This window comes from Xiphophorus hellerii, chromosome 22, assembly GCF_003331165.1.
Source record: "Xiphophorus hellerii strain 12219 chromosome 22, Xiphophorus_hellerii-4.1, whole genome shotgun sequence".
Lineage (NCBI taxonomy): Eukaryota > Metazoa > Chordata > Actinopteri > Cyprinodontiformes > Poeciliidae > Xiphophorus > Xiphophorus hellerii.
Window position 1 is genome coordinate 1,460,252 of NC_045693.1, and position 24,196 is coordinate 1,484,447.

A 24,196-nucleotide genomic window follows, 5' to 3' on the forward strand; every position below is an offset into this window, starting at 1 on the left:
TATTCTCTAAATTATAAATTATATTCATTATTTTTAGTGTTTAGTTTATTTTTCTTGAATTTATTAAAGATTTATTCTTTTATTTCCACAGAGAAACAAAGAGTCATGAACATGAGAATAACCTTTAGACCTGAAGACCGAACAGAACCGAACAGAACCGAACATGAGCTAAATCTGCTGAACATTAAGAGGTCCCGGTCCGGGTCAGACAGAACCCGGACCGGGTCATCTAAAATGATCCTGAACAATAAACTGAGAGGAAATATTCATATTTAATATTTTAGCCAAAAAAGACCAGAACCGGAACCAGAACCGATTCCGGTTCTGATGAGAGCTCTGACCCAACCGCTGAGTCGGCACCAACTCGGTTCAGTTTGGCATCTCCACCCTCTGCAGCCTCTCCTCCTCCTCCTCCTCCTCCTCCCTGCGGCGGAGGCCCCGCCCCCAGGAGCGCTTCATTCATCCACCCCGCAGCCCAGAGGGGCGGAGACAGCAGCGTCATGTTTCCAGACGTCAGAGCGGATCTGCAGAAACTTTCGCTCCTTCATGGAGGTAAAAACTGAGTCAGACTCTGATCCTCTGATCAGCTGCAGCTTTTAGTCCGAAGCTAAAATCAAATCTTTATATCTGATTTAAACAGAAGTTTATTAAAACTGCATCATGTTTAAAACGTTTGTTTCAGGCTGCTTTCCTCCACGTTTCCATGGTAACAGGTTATTTTAAACCAAGGAGCGTCTCCATCCCATCAGCTTCCTGCTGCGTTTATTTTTATACAGACGATGTGGGAGGAGGAAAACCATGGAGGATACTGGGACCACTAGAGGGGCGGTTACCATGGCAACCAGCTACACGTTAGAGCCAGAGATTTAAAAAAAAACAAAAAAACATCCAGTCTGTAAAATATTACATATATATATTATATTTGAATCCATTAGTGTGTTTCTACTGGACCGGTCCAGGTTCTGCTCCGAACTGGGTCTGGGCTCCTTTTGCTTTAGTTACTGCATCTGTGCAGCGTGGCACGGAAGAGACCGGCCTGAGGTTCTGCTCCGGTTCTGCCGAGGATCCACTCCGGTTCTGCTCAGGTTCTGTTCTGGTTCTGGTTCTCCTCAACCTCAGACGGTTCTGACTCCGGTTCTGGTTCAGGATCAGCTTAATGGGAACGGGTCAGCTGTAGTCTGTGTGGTTCTGGAAGTTCTGACTCCAAAGACGTCTTCATGTTTCTAACAGTTTTTCCTTCCACTCAACTTTTTACTAAGCATTGATGCTGTTTCTGGCTGATAGGACCGTTTGACTGGCGGCCAGCGGACCGGCCAGCGGTCCGGCCAGCGGCCAGCAGTCCGGCCAGTGGCCAGAGGCCAGCGGTCCGGCCAGCGGACCGGCCAGCGGCCAGCGGACCGGCCAGCGGCCAGCGGTCCGGCCAGCGGACCGGCCAGAGGCCCGGCCAGCGGACCGGCCAGCGGCCAGCGGTCCGGCCAGTGGACCGGCCAGAGGCCCGGCCAGCGGTCAGCACCACGGACATTCATACTCTAAAATCTAGATAGATGCTTTTTATTACAGACTCAAAGTAAAAATTACATTAAAAAGAAAACAAATACAATAAAAGAATAAAAAGGCTCCTATTTTTATTGATCTGATATCATAACTTCATTTTTAATTTATTTTTAGTTCTGAATCATTAAAATAAACATTAAATCATTAAAATAAACATAATTTAAATGTTGGTATTTGTGGAATGAACCAATAGGATTAAAGAATTTCACTTTCTGAGTTGATTTATTCTAATTAATCAACCTTTAATCTGTAACCTGATCCAGACTCTCCGGTGCAGGGCGGTGTATAAACCGAGCGCACCTTCCGCTGCAGTCTGATCCGCGCTGTGGGCGGGGGGAGGAAGAGGAGGAGGAGGAGGAGGAGGAGGAGGAGGATTGGTGGATTTGAGCTCAGTGCTGCTGCTGCCGTGTTTTCTCTCCGAGCTGCCAGCAGTCCTCCAGGCCGCCCGTCCTTCACTCCCAGCCGGACTCCAGAGCGCTTCAGTCGGCCTCCAGGTGAGGGTCCGCCCGCTCTCCGCGCTCCGCCGCAGCCGCTCCTCGGTGCGGGGTCTGTCCCTGCGGGGTGTGCGGGGATCCGGCGGCTGCGGCTCTGCTGCTTGTTGTTGCAGCATCCATGGGATCACCTGTGGGAATACGGAGCCGCGGCTCCCCGCTGGTTCTGGTTCCGGTTCTGGTTCTGGTTTCTGCGTGCGGGGTTGGCGCGTCCTCTCCGGACTGATGCGGTTTGTTTTGACCTTCTCTGTGATGAAGGCTGCTCTGATGATGATGATGGTGGGGCTGCAGGCGTGGTCGCCTCTCTGACCTCAGAATCAAGAATGTTCAGGAATCCGCTGCTCTGACCGGGTTCCAGGGTTTTCCAGGGTTTCCAGGGTTTTCCAGGCTCCTCTGCAGCTTTTTGACTTTCCCCTCCGTCCTGACGGAGCGGCTCCTGCAGTGACGGAGCAGAAATCATGTCAAATGTTTTCTGGGATTCTGCGGTAGGAAAAGTGGAAGTTTTGTGGTTTTGATCCTTTTTCTAGTTTTTATTCTAGTTTTATTCTAGTTTTTATTTTTGTTTTCCAGCAGCCCAGACTCTCTTCAGATCCTGTGGAGAAATTATGTAACTAGATCCAGGCTGCTCTTCCTCCTCCTCCTCTTCCTCCTCCTCCTTTTCCCTTCATCTCCTCTTTTTTTCAGTGTTTTCCTTCATCTTCCTCCTCTTCCTCCCTCCATCCCCGTCGGGAACAATCGGGAACTTGTTGACGGGAATCTCAGAAAGTCCCAGTGAGTTCTGCCGAAGCTGCTTGCTGTTGGTTCCGAACCCAAACGCAGCTCTTCAGGTCCAATAAAACTCGGTTTGGTGCTGGACCTTTACAGTTTCCTGGAGAAAATTAAAGAAGCAGCTGTGGCCCCCCCTCTTCCCTCCATAAAGCCCGCTGTGCTCTGATTGGTCCCCTGCGTTGGCTAGGCCCCGCCCCCAACATCTCCAAGCATTTTATTGGATCCAAACTCCACTGAGAAACCTTTGAAACGGTTTAAAACCGAAGGAAAACCTCATATAGTTTTTATTTTCATGGTATTCGGTATAAATCCTTAAAGCGTCTCAGATCAGTGAAACCAGACCCATCAGCTGTAACATGCGGTTCGGTTTCGGTTCTGATGAGAGAATATTCCGGGTTGGGTCAGTCCAGGGCTTCCAGATGAAGCTAATTGGTTAGCGGATCCGTTAGTCTTCCAGCTCTGAAACATTTTCTGCCTCAGGCAGATTAATAATCATTCAAATGTTTTTGTTCTGGAAACCTGGACAGGCCACCCTGGTTCTGGTTCTGGTTCTGGTTCTGATCATCACCCCAAATGACAACATGAATGATGCTAGTAAAGGCATGTGGTGACATTTAATGGTACAATGAATGAATTATGTTTCCTTCAGTTGTTATAAAAATGCTGTTTATATCAAATACGACTGAAAAGAAATTTGACGTCATAATCTAACAAATTGAAATTGGGCCTCTGTCTCTTTAAGAAGCTTCTGCTCCTTCTGAAGATCGCCTCCAGGAAGTCGTCCCAACATGGCTCCTCTATTAACCCCTTAACGTTTTCACCAGCGTTGCTCTGAGCAGCAGCTCCTATAATGAGATCAGCAGTTGTTGCTAATAGCTGCTGGCTAGTCTGAAGGAGCACAGAGAGGGAGGAGCTGCGCCTCTAAGGCGGGGCTAGGTCCACCCAGGCGTTTTGCACAGCTGAATGGTTGCCATGGAGATGAAAGGGTTTGGTGTAAAGGCCGAAGATGCTGATTTTATGCAACATGGCCGCTTTATCATGTCCTCTGCTTTAGTTCAGCATCTTGGTTACTATGGTTACGTTCACACAGCAGGCGAATGGGATCCGACTTTTTCACCACAGTCTGAGTCAGTGAACGCATCACATCCCAACCCCACCACACCTGGTCCAACAGAACCGGATCAGAACCAGGTCAGACGCTGCAGCTCCACTAAAGGCTGCTGCTGTTAGCTGTTAGCTTTCTGTTTATCTGCTGCCTTCGTCTGGTTCTGGTTCTAGAGGTTCTGAGTGGTTCTGGATGGTTTTAAAGGTTCTGAATGGTTCTGTATTGTTCTATATGGTTCTGCAGGCCTGGCCCAGTCAGAAACCTGACCCATCAATCATCCGCTGTGTTGCAGCTGTCGCTAAGCCAACTCTGGGCTATTATTAACCCAGCAGCACTGGTTCTGTTGGACCCATCAGAACTTTTTACCCGGATGTAGTTCAGGTGTTTTTCTAGACCTACAGCCTGGTTCTGACCCAACGCTGATGTTGGACCCGACTGGGTCCGGTTCCTGCAAAGGTAGAACCTTCTGGTCTGGATCCGGTCCAGAACCTCAGAGGTCCGGTTAGACCAGACTTCATCATGTTTACTTCTCTTCTTCTGTGGTTTTTCTGTCTGTTTCCATGTGGTAAACATGGTGAATGTGTCGCTGTCTCTGATTGGTCCAGCTGGGTCATGTGACCGGGGGAGGGAGGGGGGAGGGGGGTCTGGAAGGTTAGAGTAAAAATATTAGATTTATTTACTGCTGGTTTATTTTATAGAAATAGTTTAATAAGCTCCTGGTTCCTCCAGGACCACGCTCTACATCCGGACCGGTCCTCCCTGGTACCAGCAGAACTTTGGTTCTGGTCCAGCTGGTTCTGCTGCAGAACCTTGAAACCTTAAACTGATGAAGTGTCCCTGAAGAGCTGCAAGGTGAGCAGCTGCTGTCTCACGAACCAGGACACAACGCCTCGTTTCTGGAGCACTTCCTGTCCTCCAAACACTCCTCCATCCCTCCCTCCATCCCTCCCTCCATTCCTCCCTCCATCCCTCCCTCTTTTCTTTCTTTCCTTCCTTCCTGCTGCAGTGTCAGAACTCCAAACCAAAGCAGAGTTTGAGGCGTGAACACAGACCAGAGGGAGGAGGTGAAAACTTTCTGCGGCTGGAAAAGGGAGGAGAGATGGAGGGATGGAGGGAGGAATGCGTGGGAGAGAAAGAGAGAGAGAGAGAGAGAGAGAGAGAGAGAGAGAGATGGGGAAATGATCCTGAGGGAGGAGAGAAGTGGGGCGAAGGGAAAGGAAAAGATAAAAAACGTTCCAGTGGAAATATTTGAAGCTGGAAGATTTTCTCTTCAGAAGCTGATTGTTCCCCAGAACTTTATGCTATTATTATTATTATTATTAATAATAATAATAATAATAATAATAAACATTATTAATAATAATAATAATAATAATGTTTTCATGTAAAACCTGCTGCAGATCAAAATACACAGAATAGCTCTACTGTGGGCCAAACGTTCTACACTGGTTTCACTGGTTTCACTGGTTTCACTGGTTTCACTGGTTTTCTCAGCTGTGTTTCCATTAACTTTAAATTTCACCAACTGAAATTATAAAAATAAATTTTCTTAATGGAAGGACGTAAATTTTAAGAAAGAAAAACACCGTTTACTATAAAACGTTGCTGCGCTGCAGTGGCTCTTCAGCCATAAATGAGTATAATTACTGATTTCTGCATCATGAGTCACATGACCAACAGCTGGATGTTACTACTGCCAGAAACCACGAAGAAGAAGACGACAGGAAGTGGTCTTCTTTGTGGTTTGTCTGAATAAAACAAAAACAAAATACAAAGTTATGAACAGCATCACACAGTAATGAGTTGTGTTGAGTCTGCAGCTGTTCTGTAAAATGGCTGATGCCCCCCAGTGGGTGGGGCTTGTTGCTCCAACACTCTCCTCTGATTGGCTGATAGACGATGAATTCTAACTGCTGATGAATATAATATCATGTTTACATCCATCACTGCCATGATTTCTAATGATTTATTGTGTGAACAAGTTTATTCATGTGAGATTTTAATTACATTTTTTATTTACAATTTAGTTTTTCGACGTTAGCAGAAAATAGAGATTTGAGCTCATTTATGAAGGAAATTAAACATCACAGTTTTACACATTTCACAGTTAATCTCATCAGCATCAGTTATTTATTTGAAGCAGAGAATTAGGTAGCTTTAGTTGTTGTGATTGGACTAGACCACTCTGGAGCGGTTTCACTGGTTTAGTCACAGCGTTTAGGAATCATGTTTATTCTTTACATGTTTGTTTTCTAAGTGAACATTTTAATGTTCTTATATAATCGACTGGTTTGAGTTTTAAAAGCTTTAAAGAAACATTTCAGCCTTTTACTCAGTAAAACACAAAGCCACAGCAGGAGATGAATAAATATTGAAAGTTTAATTTGGAAACTTAAATAAACATCAGAAACAGTGAAATATAAATAATCTGCTAAGAGAAAAACCCAGAACCGACCTGCAGATAAATAAACACAACAAACGGATTCATTCAGGATTTCTGGAATAATGTTGGTATTTTTAGATGGATCCAGACCGGATCAGAACATTTCTTCCTCAGGATGAATCCAGCTGATGATCCTCTGACCCGGTTCTGGGTGGGAATCCAGCAGAACCTCACCAGGGACTTCCTGGGATGTTTGAACCGTTTCTGTTTCTTCTCAGCACAGATCTGTGTGTGTGTGTGTGTGTGTGTGTGTGGGCGGGTGTGCGTGTGTGTGTGTGTGTGTTTACATAGCTGGGTTACACGGAGGTGAATCTCCTTTCAGTGTTGCTCAGCTGGTTCTGATTGGTCGGTTCAGTTCTACTAAACTCAGCTGGTTCTGGAGGTCCAGATGTCCAACGTGCCTCTCAAAGACGGTTTGTCCTCTGGTGTCTCTGAGACATTGGACGGATCTGGTCAAAGGTCAGGTGGTGTTTGGAACCAGAACCTGGACCCTGCTGGGTTGGTTCAGGGTCAGTAGATGGTTCTGAGTGGGTCCAGGCCCGGGTGCAGCAGGGAGGGCGGGGTCGGCATGCAGACATGGACAGGAAATGAAAGCGGGTCGCTGCCTCTGGGCAGGAAACCAGCAGACTGACTGACTCTGGACCGGCCCGTTAGCTGCAGAACCAGACAGAAATACTGACCGTAAACCAGCCAGAACCGAGCCGAACCAGGTTCTGAAACAGTCTGGAATATAAACCAGCAGACTGAATCTTCTGTCGTTCTGAACCAGTAACGGGTTTGTTTCCGGTGTTGGATCCAGAACAGACAGAATCCATCTTTATTATTTAATATGTTTGAGGACGAATCGGATGTTAAAGTGGAGCTAACCCCAGTGAAAGCTTAGCCCCGCCCCCAAACACATTTTAAAAGTTCTATAAAAGTGGGCGGAGCCAAGATACCTTGAGGGGCGTGGTCAAGTGTGTGTGTGTGTGAGGGGGGGGGTTAGAGGTGTGTGTAGTGTTCAAGCATTGTTACCAACTTAGAAACTTTATCGCTATATTTGGCGGCTTTTCAGAGCCGATTAGAGACTAGCAGCAGGTCCCCGATGTAGAGGGGAAAAAACTTTATACAATCTATAAACATGATTTTAAAAATGATTAACCTATTTCCCTTAATAGTGTGTGCCTAAATCAGGGGTGCATATCCCACACTCCATTCCAGTAGATGGCGGTAATGCACATCTAAAAGTTGCTTGCCAACCGCCATAAAAAAGGAGAAGAAGAAGAAGAAGGGGTGCATATCTACCGTCCTGCTACTTTCAGATGCTTCCCTGCTCCAGCACATCTGAGTCAAATGAACGTCTAGTTAGCAGGAGAGGAACCGGCCATTTGATCCCGATCTGCTGGAGTAAAGATGCATCTAAAAGTTGCAGGCCGGCAGTTCTGGAGCAACTCTGGTCTAAATGTAATCTTAATTATTTACACAACCTTACCGCCAACAAAACTCCCCCAGCAGACTCACTTCCGGAGCAGTCCTGTCAGCGAAGCTAGCGTCTTGTTGCTAATGCACTAAATAGTCCTGCTACAGTAGATGGCGGGAAGTTTTGCGTTGCTATGGTGATAAAGTTGATAATGGCGACGGCAGCAGTGGAGGGAGAGCTTAGACTGAATCCTCCATCTTAATGACGAAGCAGATAATTTTCCAGATGGCCGGTAAGCTACAGCTTCTGTTTATTAGTTATAATTTTCATATTGCTCTGCGCTTTTCAGTTTACTATGTCTGTTCTCCAGCTGCTATCATTTGGTCTTCGCTAATAATGAGTTATGAACGCTGTGGTTAACTTGATGCTAATGCTACTCTGGTTAGCACCATGCTAATGCTACTCTGGTTAACTTGATGCTAATGCTACTCTGGTTAGCACCATGCTACTCTGGATAATTAATATTTCTCTCTTTTTATTACCAATATTGATGCTCCTGTTGCTCTTTTTGACTCTCTGCTGCTGTTTTAATGTTTGGTTGATATCGTGATGTTTGCTGGGTCATGTTAGCTTTAGCTTAGGTCCAGAACCCGGTCCAGAACCCGGTCCAGTCCCTCTGATTTCTGGGTTCATTTGATGTTAGTAGCTGTGATTATTTCATCCTGTCCGCGTGTTTTATTATTTCTGGTAGAAATTTTCTCCTCTCTGCTGTTATTAGTTGATTCGCCTCAAGAGTTTAGTCTGTTTATTTGTCACAGTTTTGAGTCTGATTCAGTTATTAACCGATTTAGTAATTAATTTCTTCATATTGTGAAAGTTACTGAACTGACCTTTCACTTTTATCTAATTTAAACTTTTATGTTATTTTGCTGTATGAAAAATGTTATTTAATTGTGGAACTGCAGCCACTTTCTGTCATTATTTGAATCTGGACCATGAAAGGAAATTATTCAGCTGCACCAAGACTGTCTGCTGATAAATGTATCGACCTTTTTCTCTGGTTTGTTGGAGTTTTTATGGTGACATGTGAAGCAGCAACCTCTGACAGAAACATAAAGATTCAACCCTTAACCACCAATTTAAACTTACCAGCAAAAAAAGTTTAGCCTTTAACCAGGCTGCTGGACTATTAACAATTTAAAGCCACAAATATTTGGTAAATATTGAATTCATCATACTTTAAACCAGGGGTGTTCAAAGTGTGGCCCGGGGGCCGTTTGTGGCCCACAAATTAACTGCAATTCAAGAAAGACACAAAAGAGGCCCTCCGACACTTTTTGTCATTTTTTTCAGGATGAGGTTTTTGTTAAACTGAAAATGTTTAGTACAAAAGCAATTCTTCAGTTTTTTTCTGTTTTGTTTCTCATTTAAATTTTTTAAAATTATTATCTCATAAATGTAGTTTATTTTTCATGCTGATGAGTTCAGGTAAAAGTGTCGTGTTAAGCAGAGCAGACGTTGTTTTGGGTTCTGAACGTCGTCAGATTGCAGAACTTTGGATCTTTGGTTCCTGGAAGCTGAGGTCACATTTTCTGTACGGTTGCTATGACGACACAAAGGCTTACATCACTGGACTCCACCCATCAGTAGAGACCAGCAGGGCGGAGCCGCAGCACAACCCTCATGACTTCATCTGTATGTGTGTGTGTGTGGGTGTGTGTTGCTCCAGGATCTGATGTCAGGAACGTTTGTTCTGCTTCAGCATGAAGAGATGAAACAATCTGCTCAGTCAGAAGAACCTGATGTTACTGTGTGTGTGTGTGTGTGTGTGTGTGTGTGGGCGTGTGTGTGGGTGTGTGTGTGTGGTAAGGAGCTTTACAGCAGTGTGTCCCTCACCCACAAATACCCGCTGACACACTCGGCATCCAGGGAACTATCGGGGGGTAGGGGCGACCTTGGGGGGAGGACATCTGCTTCAGGTTTCTGTCAGCTGGAGGAACCAGAGCTGGGACTGGGAGCTACTGGTTTAACTGGGATCTGGCTCCACTGGAGCTGTTGGTTTAACTGGGATCTGGCTCCATTGGAGCTGCTGGTTTAACTGGGATCTGGCTCCATTGGAGCTGCTGGTTTAACTGGGATCTGGCTCCACTGGAGCTGCTGGTTTAACTGGGATCTGGCTCCATTGGACTTAGACTTAGTCTGACTTTATTGTCATCTTGCATGCACAGGGTGAATACAGAACGAAATTTCGTTGCATACGGCTCAGGACAATGTTTGAGGTTCCAATGTTGTGAGGTTTATCCAGAATAAAATAAAATACAGTATAAAATATGAATATAAATATAAATATAAAATATAAAGTGCAGGACTGACAGTAAAATGGAAGTTATTTAGCTCTGTACATGTGCAAGGTATGAAGTGGAGACCAGATTTTGAGTCAGTCCAGTTAAGAGTTCAGCAGTCTGATGGCAAGTGGGGAAAAAGCTGTTTCGGAACCTGGTGGACCTGCACCGGATGCTGCAGAACCTCTTTCCAGAGGGCAGCAGGGAGAACAGTCCATGGTGGGGGTGTGAGGGGTCACTGACGATGTTTCGGCCTCGGGACACGCAGCGCTGGGATGAAATGTCCTGAATGGAGGGAAGGGGGGCCCCGATGATCCTCTCTGCTGTCCGCACCACTCTCCTCACGTTCTTCCAGTCGGAGGCGCTGCAGCCTCCACACCACACAGAGAGGCAGCTGGTCAGAATGCTCTCTATGGTGCTTCTGTAGAACGTCTTGAGGATGGGCGGGGGCAGGTGTGCTCTTCTCATCCTCCGCAGGAAGTACAAGTTTTCTGTGCCCTCTTGACCAGAGACGTGGTGTTCCCAGTCCAGGTGAGGTCGTTTGTGATGTGCACCCCCAGGAATTTGGTGCTGCTGACCACCTCCACAGCCGAGCTGTTGATGAGCAGTGGAGCGTGGCTGGGCCGGTTCTTCCTGAAGTCGACGATCATCTCCTTCGTCTTGTCAACGTTCAGGATCAGGCTGTTGTCTCTGCACCAGTCCACCAGCTGCTCTACCTCCTCTCTGTAGTCCAGGTCGTTGTCGTCTCTGATGAGGCCCACCACCGTTGTGTCGTCCGCGAACTTCACGATGTGGTTGGTGGCGAACCTGGGGGCGCAGTCGTGTGTCATCAGAGTGAACAGCAGAGGGCTCAGGAGCTGCTGGTTTAACTGGGAGCTTGGCTTCGTCCATTGTTGGTGTTCCTGAAAGTCTTCATTTGTCTGGTTGAATCTGTCTCTAATTTTTGCAGTCTCCTCCATGTTTTTGTGCTTTCAGCGTTTCCGTACGTCCCAGTACCGTCTCCATGGCAACAACATACCCCACAGTTACAAAAGGCCGGATTTGTTTTATTTTATAAACGTTTTAAATCGATTCTGAATCGCTGTGAGTGGGAATCATGAATCTGTTCTTTGGTGTTGAATCTGAACCAGGCCCAGATCACCATACCTCCACCACCACTTTGCTAAACATCATGGACAGACGTCTCATCTGTCCAGGTCTTGTCCTCTATTCAAACACAGCTGTATAGATCCATTCTGTGATGACCTTTGACCCCTGTAGGGTCTGATGGAGCTGTTCTCTCTGAACCATGTCAGTGTTGGTGACCTGAATGAAGCAGCTGTTCCTCTCACTCTGCTGTGGTTGATGTGGAGACGCCTGCAGGTGTCAGCTGACAGGTGGAGGGTCAGAGGTCATTGGGTTCTCTGTTCTCCTCCTCTGGTCCATGAAGCCAGAAGCTTCACGTCCAGGCTCTGTTTCCTAGAGGAAGTTAACAGATTCCTGAGAAACTACACACACACACACACACATCCTGTCCTGTGTGATTGGATCTGATGACCCATGATGCATTGCAGCGTTGTGCCGGGCTGGGCGTTGGATCGGAGCCGGATGAGATGATGGAACGTGTTGATGAAGTTAAACTGGGAATGACTCCTGGTGATTTATGGGAAATAATTTTCCTGCTGTTTGTGTGTGTGAACGTTACTGGGCGAACACACACACACACACACACCCACACACACACACACACACACACACACACACACATATCTGATTATAAACAACATTAAACCAGAGCAAACGTTTAACGACTAAAAGGTTCAGGATCTCTGGATTAGTTTATCGTTTCTGATTTAAACTTTATAATTAAATTATTTTTAGTTGACTTCATCTTAACGTGTTTCAAAAATACAAAATAAACATTTGGTATAATGTTAAACTGTAACTATATGGTTTGTTACTGTCCTGGCTACATTTGGTGATGGATTAAATATACAGACGGTTTGCCATAGTTGTAGGGTTGCCATATTTCCCTGCTGCATTAAAAGCAGCCATGCAGCTGTTCCTCCTCCTGAAGCCACCAGCCTGCATTGGTTCGGTGTGGAGTGCTGCACAGCCTGACCTGATCTGCCTCTGAGAGCGCCCTCTGCTGGACAGCAGCAGCGGGCCCCGTTACCATGACAACCAGGCGTTGCCATGCTGAGGCCTTCTGTAACCCAGACGGGTTTAAACATTTTATGAGTGTTTACAGTTTTTATTTTTCATGATGTTTCATCTGATGGAGCCCGGTTTTCCCCACATGGAGGCGTTGCCTAGCAACCAGCGGCCCGTGGGCTTCATGTTGGTCCCTAAAGGTCGGGCCGGAGCGCTGTCATGGCGATGCAGGTTGAACTGCTGCAGGGCGAGTGGAGGCAGAGAGGAGACATCTGGTCTGACAGGAGGAGGAGGAGGATGAAGATGAAGGGTGGAGCAGACAGAGGCTAATTACAGAGAGAGAGTTTATGAAGGAAACGTTCTGGAGCTTCCTCCTATACAAACTCCTTTTCTCCTCTCTCTCTCTGGAGGCTGAACTCCAGATCACTGGAGCAGCAACAGGAGGGGGAGGGGCTGGTTTCAGGCTGAACATTAAAGCTACAGTATGAAACTTGTTTCTCTGCCATTACCACATTAGCAGTGCGTACATGAGGATGATTGTCGATGCTAAGCCCCGCCTCCTGGTTGGTTGTTCGTGGTCAGAGCGCTGCGTTTCCATCAGATGATCCGTCTCCTATTAAACCTTTTCGTTGTATTTAGTAACGTTTTAGAGAAATAAATGGTTTTGGGTCAGAACCAGAACCAGGACGGGTCCAGGTCGGTTCCCTCAGCAGGAGGACATGAACATGTCCCTCTCAGGCTCCTGTAGCAGAGACTCGTCCTCCTCAGATGGACGGATGAGGACAACCTCTTGACCTCTGTTGATCTGGAGCAGCTGGCGGTAGGCCTGTCGCGATAAACGGTAAATCAATTAATCGTACTAAATTAAAACTATCGACGCCATTTTAATTATCGGCACTATCGTCTCTTCCGGCCTTTTTCTCTTTCTGTTAATGACACTGAATGAAAAAAGGCTCAACTCCGGTGCTCTCCACTGACCCTCCCTTCCTCATTTCCTTAGTGTAAAGCCCAGCGCAGAGACACGATCTTAGAGCTGTCGGCCGATTGTCGGCCCATTTTCAAAACCTGACAGACCCACACATTAGCCGACAGAAATCCTAGGTATAACGGTTCCATCGGGTTCGTTCCTGCCGTGTGGTGTCCAACAATGGGCACAAAATAATGGCTACAAGTTCAGTGAACTAATTTTAAAACCAGGCATTAATCAATGCTTTACTACAATCTACCTGCAGTGCATGTGGCTAGTGTCAGCGTAAAGTCCTGACTGAATGAAAATCATTAGAACCTATTTATGTCACGTTAACGAAGAACAGCTGAAAAGTTACCGGGTTTATCAACTGCGGTAGCAATTTCGCTCCAACTCCTCCTCTTGTCATTTCTATATTCTTTGCATGTTGAATAAACATTAATGTTGTTTCCACATATCATCTCCGATGTCCGCTGGACTTCGGGTTGTGCCGTGTCAGCTGTTTGGGATTCCCCTCCATAATTTCCCCTCAGAAAACACTAAGGGGAATCCGCGCTTTCTGATTGGCTGCCTGTCACATTCAACAGGTTGAGTTAAGATCCCAGTCGGGAAAACCCCTGATTTAGATCAGAGCGGCAACGATGATCTACCGTAACACACCACACAATCTTAGAAAGACCAACGATCTAAGATTGTTGTAAGGGGAAAAATAGGAGCAAAAAATCATGTAGTGTGAATTATTGCATCAGGTAGTCGATGTGCCCATCTTCTCTATTTAAATCTAATTATTACTGAAGGGCAACATAATATACAGACTTCATAATCTTTTGGTTGAATGCAGTATTTATTTCCACTTTGGCTTTATGTTGTTTAGTTTTTTTTTCAAGTGAGTTTTTTGTTAATGGAGACTGAGAATCCATTTTATTTTTGTTTTTGGTTGTTTTGTTTATTTTGTTTATCAGTTCCAGTGTTAAATATTCTTTTGAAAATAAAGTGTATCTATCTTTGGCAGGAAATCACATCATTATTACATCATTTCCATTAGATCAGTGTAAAAAGGTCTTCAAACAATATTATCGTTTATCGCAATAATTTTTGAGACAACTAATCGTTGAGCAAAATTTGCTATCGTGACAGGCCTAGTCGGCAGCCATCTTGTCTCCTGCTGTAACAGAAAGTTCTTCTGCTGTTGGAGCGTTTCTGCAGCTGTAGCAGTCTGTGTCCCAGCACCCTGCGGGTCACAGGGAGTTCATCCTGCTGGGAGGAACCAGAACCAGAAGAATCTCTGAGTCTAATCCGATTAGAATGGGAACAGAACCGGGCCGCCGGCGCCGTCCAGAGGAGTCGCCGTCTGCAGCCACAATCGCTGCGTCTGTCCACCGAGGACGGGTTTCCCCACAGCGCTTTGACTGGGCCACGGGCTGATGGGAGAAATTCTGCTGGAGGCGACATGATGCGGTTCTGATGGTTCTGAAGAGATTTGTGGCTGATTCAGAACAAAGATGGGTTTGTAGAGATAAAGGCAGAATGAGGAAGGTTTCTGTTAGACACATTCATGGGGTTAAGAGAGCAGCTGTTAAAATGCCCTTAAAGCAGCAAACAGTGATTTGAATCTGCTGGAGCCTCAAGGTGGAGGATCCTCCAGAGGCTTGAGGTGCATCAACCTACTATTGGGCCCCTAACCAGATCTCACAAGCAGAACCGGTCCCAGTGGGCCCAGCCGGACATGAAGATTCATTTTCAAACAGACTTGTTCACTGATGACTGCTGTGCAACCCTGGATGGTCCAGATGGACGCAGTAGTGCATCGGTGGTGGACGGCCACCACGTCCCAACAGGGCTGTGACGTCAGCAAGGAGGTGGTGGAGTCATGCTGTGGGCCGAAATCATGGGGAGAGAGAGAGAGAGAGAGAGAGAGCTGGTCGGCCCTGATGGTGTGAAAATGACCTCAGCAAAGTATCTGGACTTTCTGACTGATCACTTTCTGTCATGGTTCCAAAAGAAGAGCCGAACCTTCAGTAGCAAAATCATCTTCATCATGACAATCCACCATCTGATGCTCCCAGGAAAACCTCTGTGTCATTGGCTGCTATGGGCATAAAGGGGAGAAACTCATGGTGTGGTCACCATCCTCCTCTGACCTCTGACCTCTACCCTACTGAGAACCTTTGGAGTTTCCTCAAGCAGAAGATCTGAATCCAGTTCATATCAACCAGCAGCTCTGGGAAGGTTTTCTGACATCCTGCAGAGAAATTCAGCAGAAACTTTCCACAAACTCACAAGTTCAATGGATGAAGAATTGTGCTGTGATACCAGAGAAGGTCCAAAGTTAACATGGAACTGGGTCTGTTAAGATGGTTCTGATTGAAATAGCTTTTGATTTTAGTACATGTGAACACTTAATGCTGCACATTCACAGAATGACCGTTTGCAGTTCTTTATAATCCATAAAATGTTTGGAAAATCTGCTGTGCATAATAATTTGGAACATTTTGAGTTTTTTATTTTTGAAAGACATCCTGTTGTCATGGGGATCTTTGTTCAGTAAAATTAGATTTATACTGTAATAGTTCATGACTTGAAGATTATACTGACCATCATTTGCATTGAACATTTAGGAAAACCTGAGAAAATATCACTTGCATAATAATTTGGAACAAGGTGTAAATTACTGGATAAACAACAATATTGTCGTTTATCATAAAACCTCCTGGGTGATTTATCGTCCAGCTGCATTAGTTACTGTAACGGGTCCAATTAGCTGGTTCTGTCAGAACTTCCTGTTGGGTCCATCTGATACAGCTTTTAAAACCTGCAGCCAGCTGACCGTTGACCTTTCCTGATGTAAAGCATTCCTGGAGGCTCGTTAAAACAAACAAGCAGCTCCCTGAGAGGAGTTCTGGGTCGGTTCTGGTTCTGCTGGTGCAGAGGCTGGGCTCTGTTTGTTTGGACAGGAGGAGGACCCGGCTCGGCCCAGTCCAACCCGGTCCGTTGTTTCTTTAGTTTCATAATGGGAGGAAGAGCAGCGGGGAGTTTGGACCCAGCAGGGCGGTCCGGTCCGGTCCGGTCCGGCCCGTTAGGCTGAGCTTCAGACACATTCCAGGAAAACCTGGAGAGTTCTGCTGGGTTTCCAGGGATTGTCTGCTCCTCGTCATGACGACCCGTGGTCCAGAACCAGAACCTGAGGATAAATCTGGGTCCTTATCCAGGAAGTGATCAGGTTTGATTTTTATTTCTGGTTCTGCAGGAGAAACTTTTGGTTTCAGCTTCAGTGAAACATCAGAGAATAAATCCTGAATGTTTCCTGATCCTCAGCAGGTTAGTTTGTTCTGGATGTTTTCCTCGTGGTTCTGGTTCTGGACCCAGAACCGTTTATCCTGGTATCGGCTGTGATGTCACAGCGTCTCAGATTCAGTCAACATGTCCATATTTGGACGTCCTGTCTGTGTCCACAGTGGGAACCAGGATTTCTTTCTGAACAGAAACATCAATGTTCTCACGATGCAAACCTCTTCAGCCCCACACACACCCTGCCTGCCTGTGTGTGTGTGTGTGTGTGTGTGTGTGCGTGTGTGTGAGTGAGACAGGCTTCCTGTGTTCAGAACAGAACCAGGCCCGGCCCACTTCAGCAGCATTGACCTCTCTGTTGGTCCGCAGCAAACTTCTGCATCACATTCAACAATCTAGAGATCAATAAAACATTAAATATTAGTAAAAGAATAATAAATAAAACTTTAAAAGAGCTTCAGATTAATAAATGAATAGAAATTAAATAAAAACTCCTCCAGGAATCCTAATAAACCAACCATGAAACCAGTTTAACCAGTAAATCTGGAGCTACGTGAATAAACTACCAGCTGTTCAGAACATTAAGCTGCTGTTGGATCAAAGTGTTGCTGCTATTGACGAGCTGCGTTCAGCGCTCAGGACGTTTATTAATTATTAATATCAGTGAGTGTGGAGCAGAAACGCTGCAGCTGGTCCTGAGTAACGTTCAGGATCTTCAGACACGCATGAGCAGGCTAACACGGCCACATCAATAATGCACAGGGAAGCTATCAAATATGGATTTACTGCCGCTAACGGGAGCTAACGTAGGCTAACTGGGGCTAACGTAGGCTAACAGGAGCTAACGGGGGGTAACTGATTCTAACAGAAGCTAACCTTCAGTAGCAAAATCATCTTCATGCATGACATCGCACCATCTGATGCTGCAAGAAACACCACCGTGTCATTGGCTGCTATGGGCATGAAGCTACCGGGACTATGGAGGCTTACGGAGGCTACATGCGGCAACCCCCCGTGAGAGGCTAATGGGAGCTAACGGAGGCTAATGGGAGCTAACGGAGGCTAACACAGCTGAAGCTTCACGTCTGATTTTTTCTGCTCATCTGAGAAACGGGGAACATTTCAGGCTTTAGACAGAAAAACTCTCAAACTAACCGGATTTATTTCAGTTTAGCTTCTGACTGTAAGTTAAAGGAAAATCAGAATAAAAAATTGTTTTTATTATAATTAGTTTAATCTAGTGACTGACAGTCGGGTCTTCTGTGATTGGACGTTGAGTTTAAAAGAAACATTTTCTCCATAAATCCCATAAATGTTGATGTGTATCTGAGAGATTCTGGTTCTGTTCAGCATTAATTTCATTAAACATTAAAACTTGATTCTAGTGAACCTGAACCAATCAGAACCTGTTAATGTTCTGGTTCTCTTTGTCTGGGTTCAGTCTGAACAAAACAATTCGCCTCACTGAGTAAATCTGACCGCATGACTTATTGATGCTGCCACCGTCTGTCTGTCTGTCTGGACCGGCTGCTTTAACTCGGCTGGTTCTGGTTCTGGACCGGCTCGGTTCTGGTCAGCCTGAAGAGAACAGAACCAGAGAACTGAAGCTCCATGTTCAGTCAGAGGTTCAGTTTTCCAGCTGATGAATCCATGAAGCAAACAGCAGGAAGTCATTATGTTCATGGGGTGTGTGTGACGTTATTAGACGGCACGTGTGTGTGTGACGTTATTAGACTGCGTGTGTGTGTGTGACGTTATTAGACGGCGTGTGTGTGCGCGTGTGGGTGTGTGTGTGTGACGTTATTAGACGGCGTGTGTGTGTGTGACGTTATTAGACTGCGTGTGTGTGTGTGACGTTATTAGACGGCGTGTGTGTGTGTGACGTTATTAGACAGCGTGTGTGTGTGTGCGCGTGTGGGTGTGTGTGTATGACGTTATTAGACGGCGTGTGTGTGTGTATGACGTTATTAGACTGCGTGTGTGTGTGTGACGTTATTTGACAGCGTGTGTGTGGGTGTGTGTGTGTGACGTTATTAGACGGCGTGTGTGTGTATGACGTTATTAGACGGCGTGTGTGTGTGTGCGCGTGTGGGTGTGTGTGTATGACGTTATTAGACGGCGTGTGTGTGTGTGATTGCTGTGCTGGAGCTGCACATGTCGGTCTGTCTGTAAACTGATTGTTTCATGGAGGAGAAAATGATCAAATATATATTTTTTCTACTTTGTTGCATCGTCATATAAAACTTTAGAAAACAGATTTATTATTATTTTTACTGGTGAAACAGGAAGGTTCCTTTATGGGTTTAACCCAGTTAGCCCATTAAAAGCTACGGAACCAGTATCTGTACTAATGTTCCTCCAAAAGCTCAAAGTTCCCACACTCTGTGAGACCCTGAAGTGTCCTGGATCAGTTTCTGTTTCTAACTGAAGCTGTCCAATCAGAAAGCAGAGTGTTATTTTATTATTGTTTTTGAAATAATTATGAACTAATTCAGTAATCGATTAACTGACTGGTAAAAACTTTTGCTGACAGAATCACACAGTTAAAACTGAACAATAGATAGAAATATTTCACATTTAAGGTAAAAACCTTCTGTCTGTAAACCTGATCCCAGAATCTCCTGTTAATCACCTTTTGGATCCAGTTATTAACCGATTAATCCAATAATTAATCAATAGATCAGTTCTGCACTGATGTTCAGCTGAACTTTTCACATGTTCCTGTTTGGACCTTTTAGCTGCAGATTCATCCTTTGCTGTAAATGATCAAAGGTTCACTAAAGGAATGAATCTGTTGACTTTTATTCCTGAAATGTTTATTTTCTTTCTTTAAAGAACTAAATGTGTTTATTTGCATGTTTTAATGTAATGAATTTTCCTCAGACTGTGTTGGTTTCCATCCAGACCGGATGCTGGTTCCGACCTGGACCCACCCAGTGGACACCTTCTCTTATTTACATGCATTGATCGGTATTGATCGGTATTGATTTCCTGCAGCTGGTATTAATAATTAAGCAGCTATCAGCTTTTAGCTTCCCTCCATGTGGGAGCAATCACAGTCTGACTGCTGCAGATCAGATGTTATTAACAGATGGAAACCAGGTCAGCTCTCTCTCTCCTTCCTCGATCGCCCTCCCTCTCGCCCGCCCTTCCCTCTCTCTCTCTCTCTCTCCCGTGATCTCATCCTCTCTGGCTGCCGACACATTCCTCTGCTTTCAGACTTTATTCCTTCACTCTTTGTTATCAGGAGTGTGTGTGAGTGTGTTGGATGTTTTCTCACATGATGGAGCAGAGAGGGCCCCTGGAAATGACTGAACGTCTGCGACCCGTTCAGAACCGTTTGGGTCCGTCTGGCCCTCTGACAGAACCAGCATGCGGATCATTAGAAACCTTCAGAATGAAATGAGATCCAACAACATGAAGTTTATAAAATCCTCGTTATAATGCTATTTAGTTTGGTTCAGTTGATTATATATATAACCTTATAACCTTAAGTTTGTTTATAATAATGTTAGAACTAGACAGAAAATAAAAACAAGATTAAAAGACAAACACCTTTTTATTTAAAAGTCTGCAGCTGATTGGACCGAGTCGTTTCCTCTGCAGATCAAGCATGAGGCGACAGTGGGGAAGAAAACTCCTGCAGAACCAGAAGTCAGTTGGATCCTCGTTCTTCTTCATTCTGATGCTCACTGTGAACTGCAGGAAGTAGTCTTCCTCACCTCTGGGTGAAGAGGAGTCGCTGATTGGCTGCTGGTCTTAATGAGCGTCTTACCTGGTGCTGTGGATACATGTTGTTAACAGGACTTTAATGTCTGTTGCTAGGCAACCAGGAGGGTGTTGTAGTAAACATGGAAACGGTTCTGATCCTCAGACTGTAAACATCTAGACCAGGAGTCTCAAACTCCAGTCCTCGAGGGCTGCAGACCTACAGTTTTTAGATGTGCCTCAGGTACAAAACACTGGAATGAAATGACTTAATGACCTCCTCCTGGTGTAGATCCGTTCTCCCAGCCTTGCTAATGACCTAATGATCTGTTCAGGTGTGGTGCAGCAGAGGCTCATCTAAAAGTTGCAGGACTGGGCCCTCGAGGACTGGAGTTTGAGACCCCTGGTCTAGACCTACCATAATCCATCAGGTGTTTAATCCACTGAGATAATCTATAATTAATGAATTATGGTAAATGGACTGAACTTATATAGCGCTTTTCCAGTCATTTTTGACCACTCAAAGCGCTTTACACTAGAGTCACATTCACAAACACGCACACATTTATACACCGATACGCAGATCGGTAGGCAATTTGGGGTTAAGTGCCTTGCCCAGAGGCACATCGACATGTGGCAGGAGGAAGCTGGAATCGAACCTACAACCTTCCGATTGCAAGACGACTACTCTACCAAAGAGCCACAGTCGCCCCATATAGATAATTAGATATTAGCTAACCCCCAACATCAACTTTATTTGCTGATAAACTTTATAAGTTGTTCCTTCAGGGTTCTGTCTTTGTTTCTGTGGATGTACGTTAGTTTAGTTCTGCCATATTTTTCCAGTCTGCTCAGTGCTGCCCTCTGTGGCTTGAACGGTGGTACTGCAGCTGAATTTTCCTATTGGTTCCAGCGGTCCAGCTTGGTCAGTGTCACTAAGCCCCGCCTCCAGGTATCTTCTCACTCAGACACGCCCCCTGGTGGCGAGTCAGGAGGAGGAACAGCTAGCATGGTTAGCATAGATCGATGAATGTGATCCATTAGCAGCATGGAGCCCGTCTCTTGGCTCCGCCCACTTTGGAGTTTTTCCATAGACATGAATACGCGCAGACGCCTCATGGAGCGGGTCGGCCCGTTGCTGTGATACGTCACAGCGTCCGCCATGTTGAATGTGGTCTGTGTTCCAGTAAGCTAACACAAGTAAATGGACCGAACTTCACAAAGTGCCGTTCTACTAAGTATTTTAAGTTAATTCCTGTCATTGACACATTTTCTCACACACACTAATAAATGACTGAAGTCAGAGTTTCTAACTTTTGATGGAATTATTTAATTGTTTTGGGGGATTTCTGAATAAAGAGCACAATGTTGTGATTTGATAGAAATGATTCTGATAGTTTTTATATTGACATGGATGAACAGACCCTTTGACAGTGTTTTATTAAAGAACATATTTACACGATTCCATAATTTAATGTACATTTAATGTTTCAAGACAAGAAAAAAATTTATTTTCTTGTATTTATTTATTTTATATATTATTGATTAATGATTTGATTTATCAAACTGGAGAGCCAGTAAACACCAGTAACACCATTAAGACCAGTAACACCAGTAACTTTATTATTTTACATCTCAGCCTCTTTCTGTTGATCTGGTTCTGTTTTTTCACAGTTTGGATCAGAACCGGTCGGATCCAGACGGCTCTGGTATCTCCTCATAGAGCAGGAGGTTCTGCCTCGGTGTCCCTCACTGGACCAGGAGTTTAGTTAGTAATCACAGACTATTGATAGATTATTGATTGATTTATTAGTGATGATCAGTGAAGTTCATCAGAACCGAATGGTCGGATCCAGAAAGTTCTTTGGTTTTTATAGAGGAGTCAGTGAGAACTTCAGGGCCGGTTCTGTTTCTGCCCCGTTTATCTATCCATTCATCGCGGTAACCATAGCAACCGCTAAGTGCATTAGCAGGGAGCAGCTAACCTGATTACAGGGAGAGAGTCCTGCAGAGGATTGAGGGAGGAGGTTCTGGGTCCAACTGGATCTGACTGCTACTGTAATTTTCTAACTGGTTCTAACTGGTTCCTGCTCTGCTGAACATGCAGCAGCTGAACCATGTTTGGACTGAAACTCATTTTAAACTCAGAGACCCGGTTCTGTTGCTCCTGTTCAGTTGCTCTGGTTCTGTTGCTCCGGTCTGGTCGACTCTGTGGTCCGGCTGTCGGCCCAGTAGAACCTGCTCAGCTGCCTGCTGAAAGCGGGCATGGTTTCCATGGTTACATCTGTTTTGGGTCATTTCCTCTCTTCTGTCTCTGTGTGGCAGCAGCTTCTGGATCAGAACCAGAGGATCGGGGTCTCTGGAGGTTCTGGTCCATCAGCGTCCTCCTCCTGCTCTGGGTCGGTGTGGTTCTGCTGGTACCGGGTCAGATGGCTGCTGCTGTCCTACATGGGTGGCTGTGGCCTAGTTAAAGCTGCAGAGGTAGTGATGGATGACATCCCGCCTCCTCTCCGACCCAGTTCTCCAGAACCAGCAGCGCAGTGCGGTGAAGGCTGAGCGGACCTCAGTGGGACCTGCAGCAGCCCGTCTGGTTCTGGACGGGTCCAGTAACGAAGTAAAGCTCAGTTTGGATCGGCAGAACATGGGGGAACCGTTTCCATGGTAACCATCAGAACCGACCCGTGTGCTCTTGCTGCAGCCGGAGGTTCTGCTCTGATGCGAGCGGTTCTGGAGAGCTGCGTGGGCGGCTGAGAGCGGCGTGGGTTTCTGCAGTGCTTCGGTTGCCATGGCAATCAGCTGATGCTTGAAACGTGAAAGAGCCTTAGAGCTTTCTGTTCTCTCGGATCAGAACCACAGAACCTGCAGGCTCAGCTGATCATAGTTTGGATCAGAACCGGAGGTTAGAAATGTTCTCCAGAACCAGTGCTCCCAGTTAAACTCTGGCCTCCGGCCCAGTTAAAGTTCGTCTTCCAGTCGGGTCTTTGTGCCGCTGTCGGCAGCCTGGTGAGTTGCTGCTGCCGCAGTGCATGCTGGGATGGCGTTACCATGGAGACGTGGCATTTTGCAGGGTAATGTCTGGTTTACTGAGGACATGGACAGAGACAGGACGGACCGAACCGGTTCTGGTTCCTGAACTTTCTGAGGTTCAACTGAACTCATGAACCTGAACCAATCAGATCCTCCATCAGTTTGATCTGTCTGCTCTCTGATTGGTCCTCAGAGATCAGCTGGTTGATGATCTGGTTCTGATCCGGTTCTGATGAGTTTCTTCTGCTCTGTTCATCATGTTGATCTTCACGCTGCATTGTCTCTGAAACATCCTTTAGTCTCCCTGGTCAGAAATAACCCGACCCGCTAAAGCTGCTGCTAACGCTTTAAACTGAGGATGAGGAGGATGATGAGGATGAGGAGCTGAGGATGAAGAGGAGGAAGAGGAAGAGTTCAGAAATAACAGCTTCTTTTGATCATAGATTTATAAAAAGCCTCAGAGGAAAATCTGGACCTGGATCAGATCTGGGGGCATCAGTGATGCATCATGGGAAATGTAGGATCCAGTTGGTTCAGAGTAGTAAAGCATGGCTACAGGGACAGACGTCGGGACTCGTATATTCTTTTATTTTGAAAAGTGGAACCACTCAGACACAGATTCATCTTCTGATCAGGTTCTGATCCAGTTCTATTTATTAGTGAAAAGAACAACTTTTCCATTGGTTGTAGAGATGAAGTTGAAATCATTTTTACATTTGTACTAAATTGTAGAACCGAACAGATGAATATTTATTTCCATATTTCAGGAGACGCTGCAGATTAACCAATCAGAGGCCTTCATTTCCCCTTTGATGTTCAGTCTGGTTCATTTTGTTCTGACACATAAATGTGATGATGTCATCAGAACCGAGTCCAGATCTCCAAACTGCAGAAACGCTTTACTACTGCAGGCAGTTGTCATGGCGCCTAGATTGTGTGTGTGTGTGGGTGTGTGTGTGTGTGTATGTGTG

The 24,196-nt window shown here is 45.6% G+C and overlaps 1 protein-coding gene across 1 annotated transcript in view; it reads left to right on the forward strand.

Moving 5' to 3' along the window:
• Positions 1–1,818: 1,818 nt before the first annotated feature.
• LOC116712619 (spectrin beta chain, non-erythrocytic 1-like) overlaps positions 1,819–24,196 on the forward strand; it is a 78,214-nt gene continuing 55,836 nt past the window's right edge. Inside the window, exon 1 of the mRNA XM_032552422.1 lies at positions 1,819–2,048. The gene's annotated coding sequence lies outside the window, so the exon portion shown is untranslated. The remainder of the gene's footprint in view (positions 2,049–24,196) is intronic.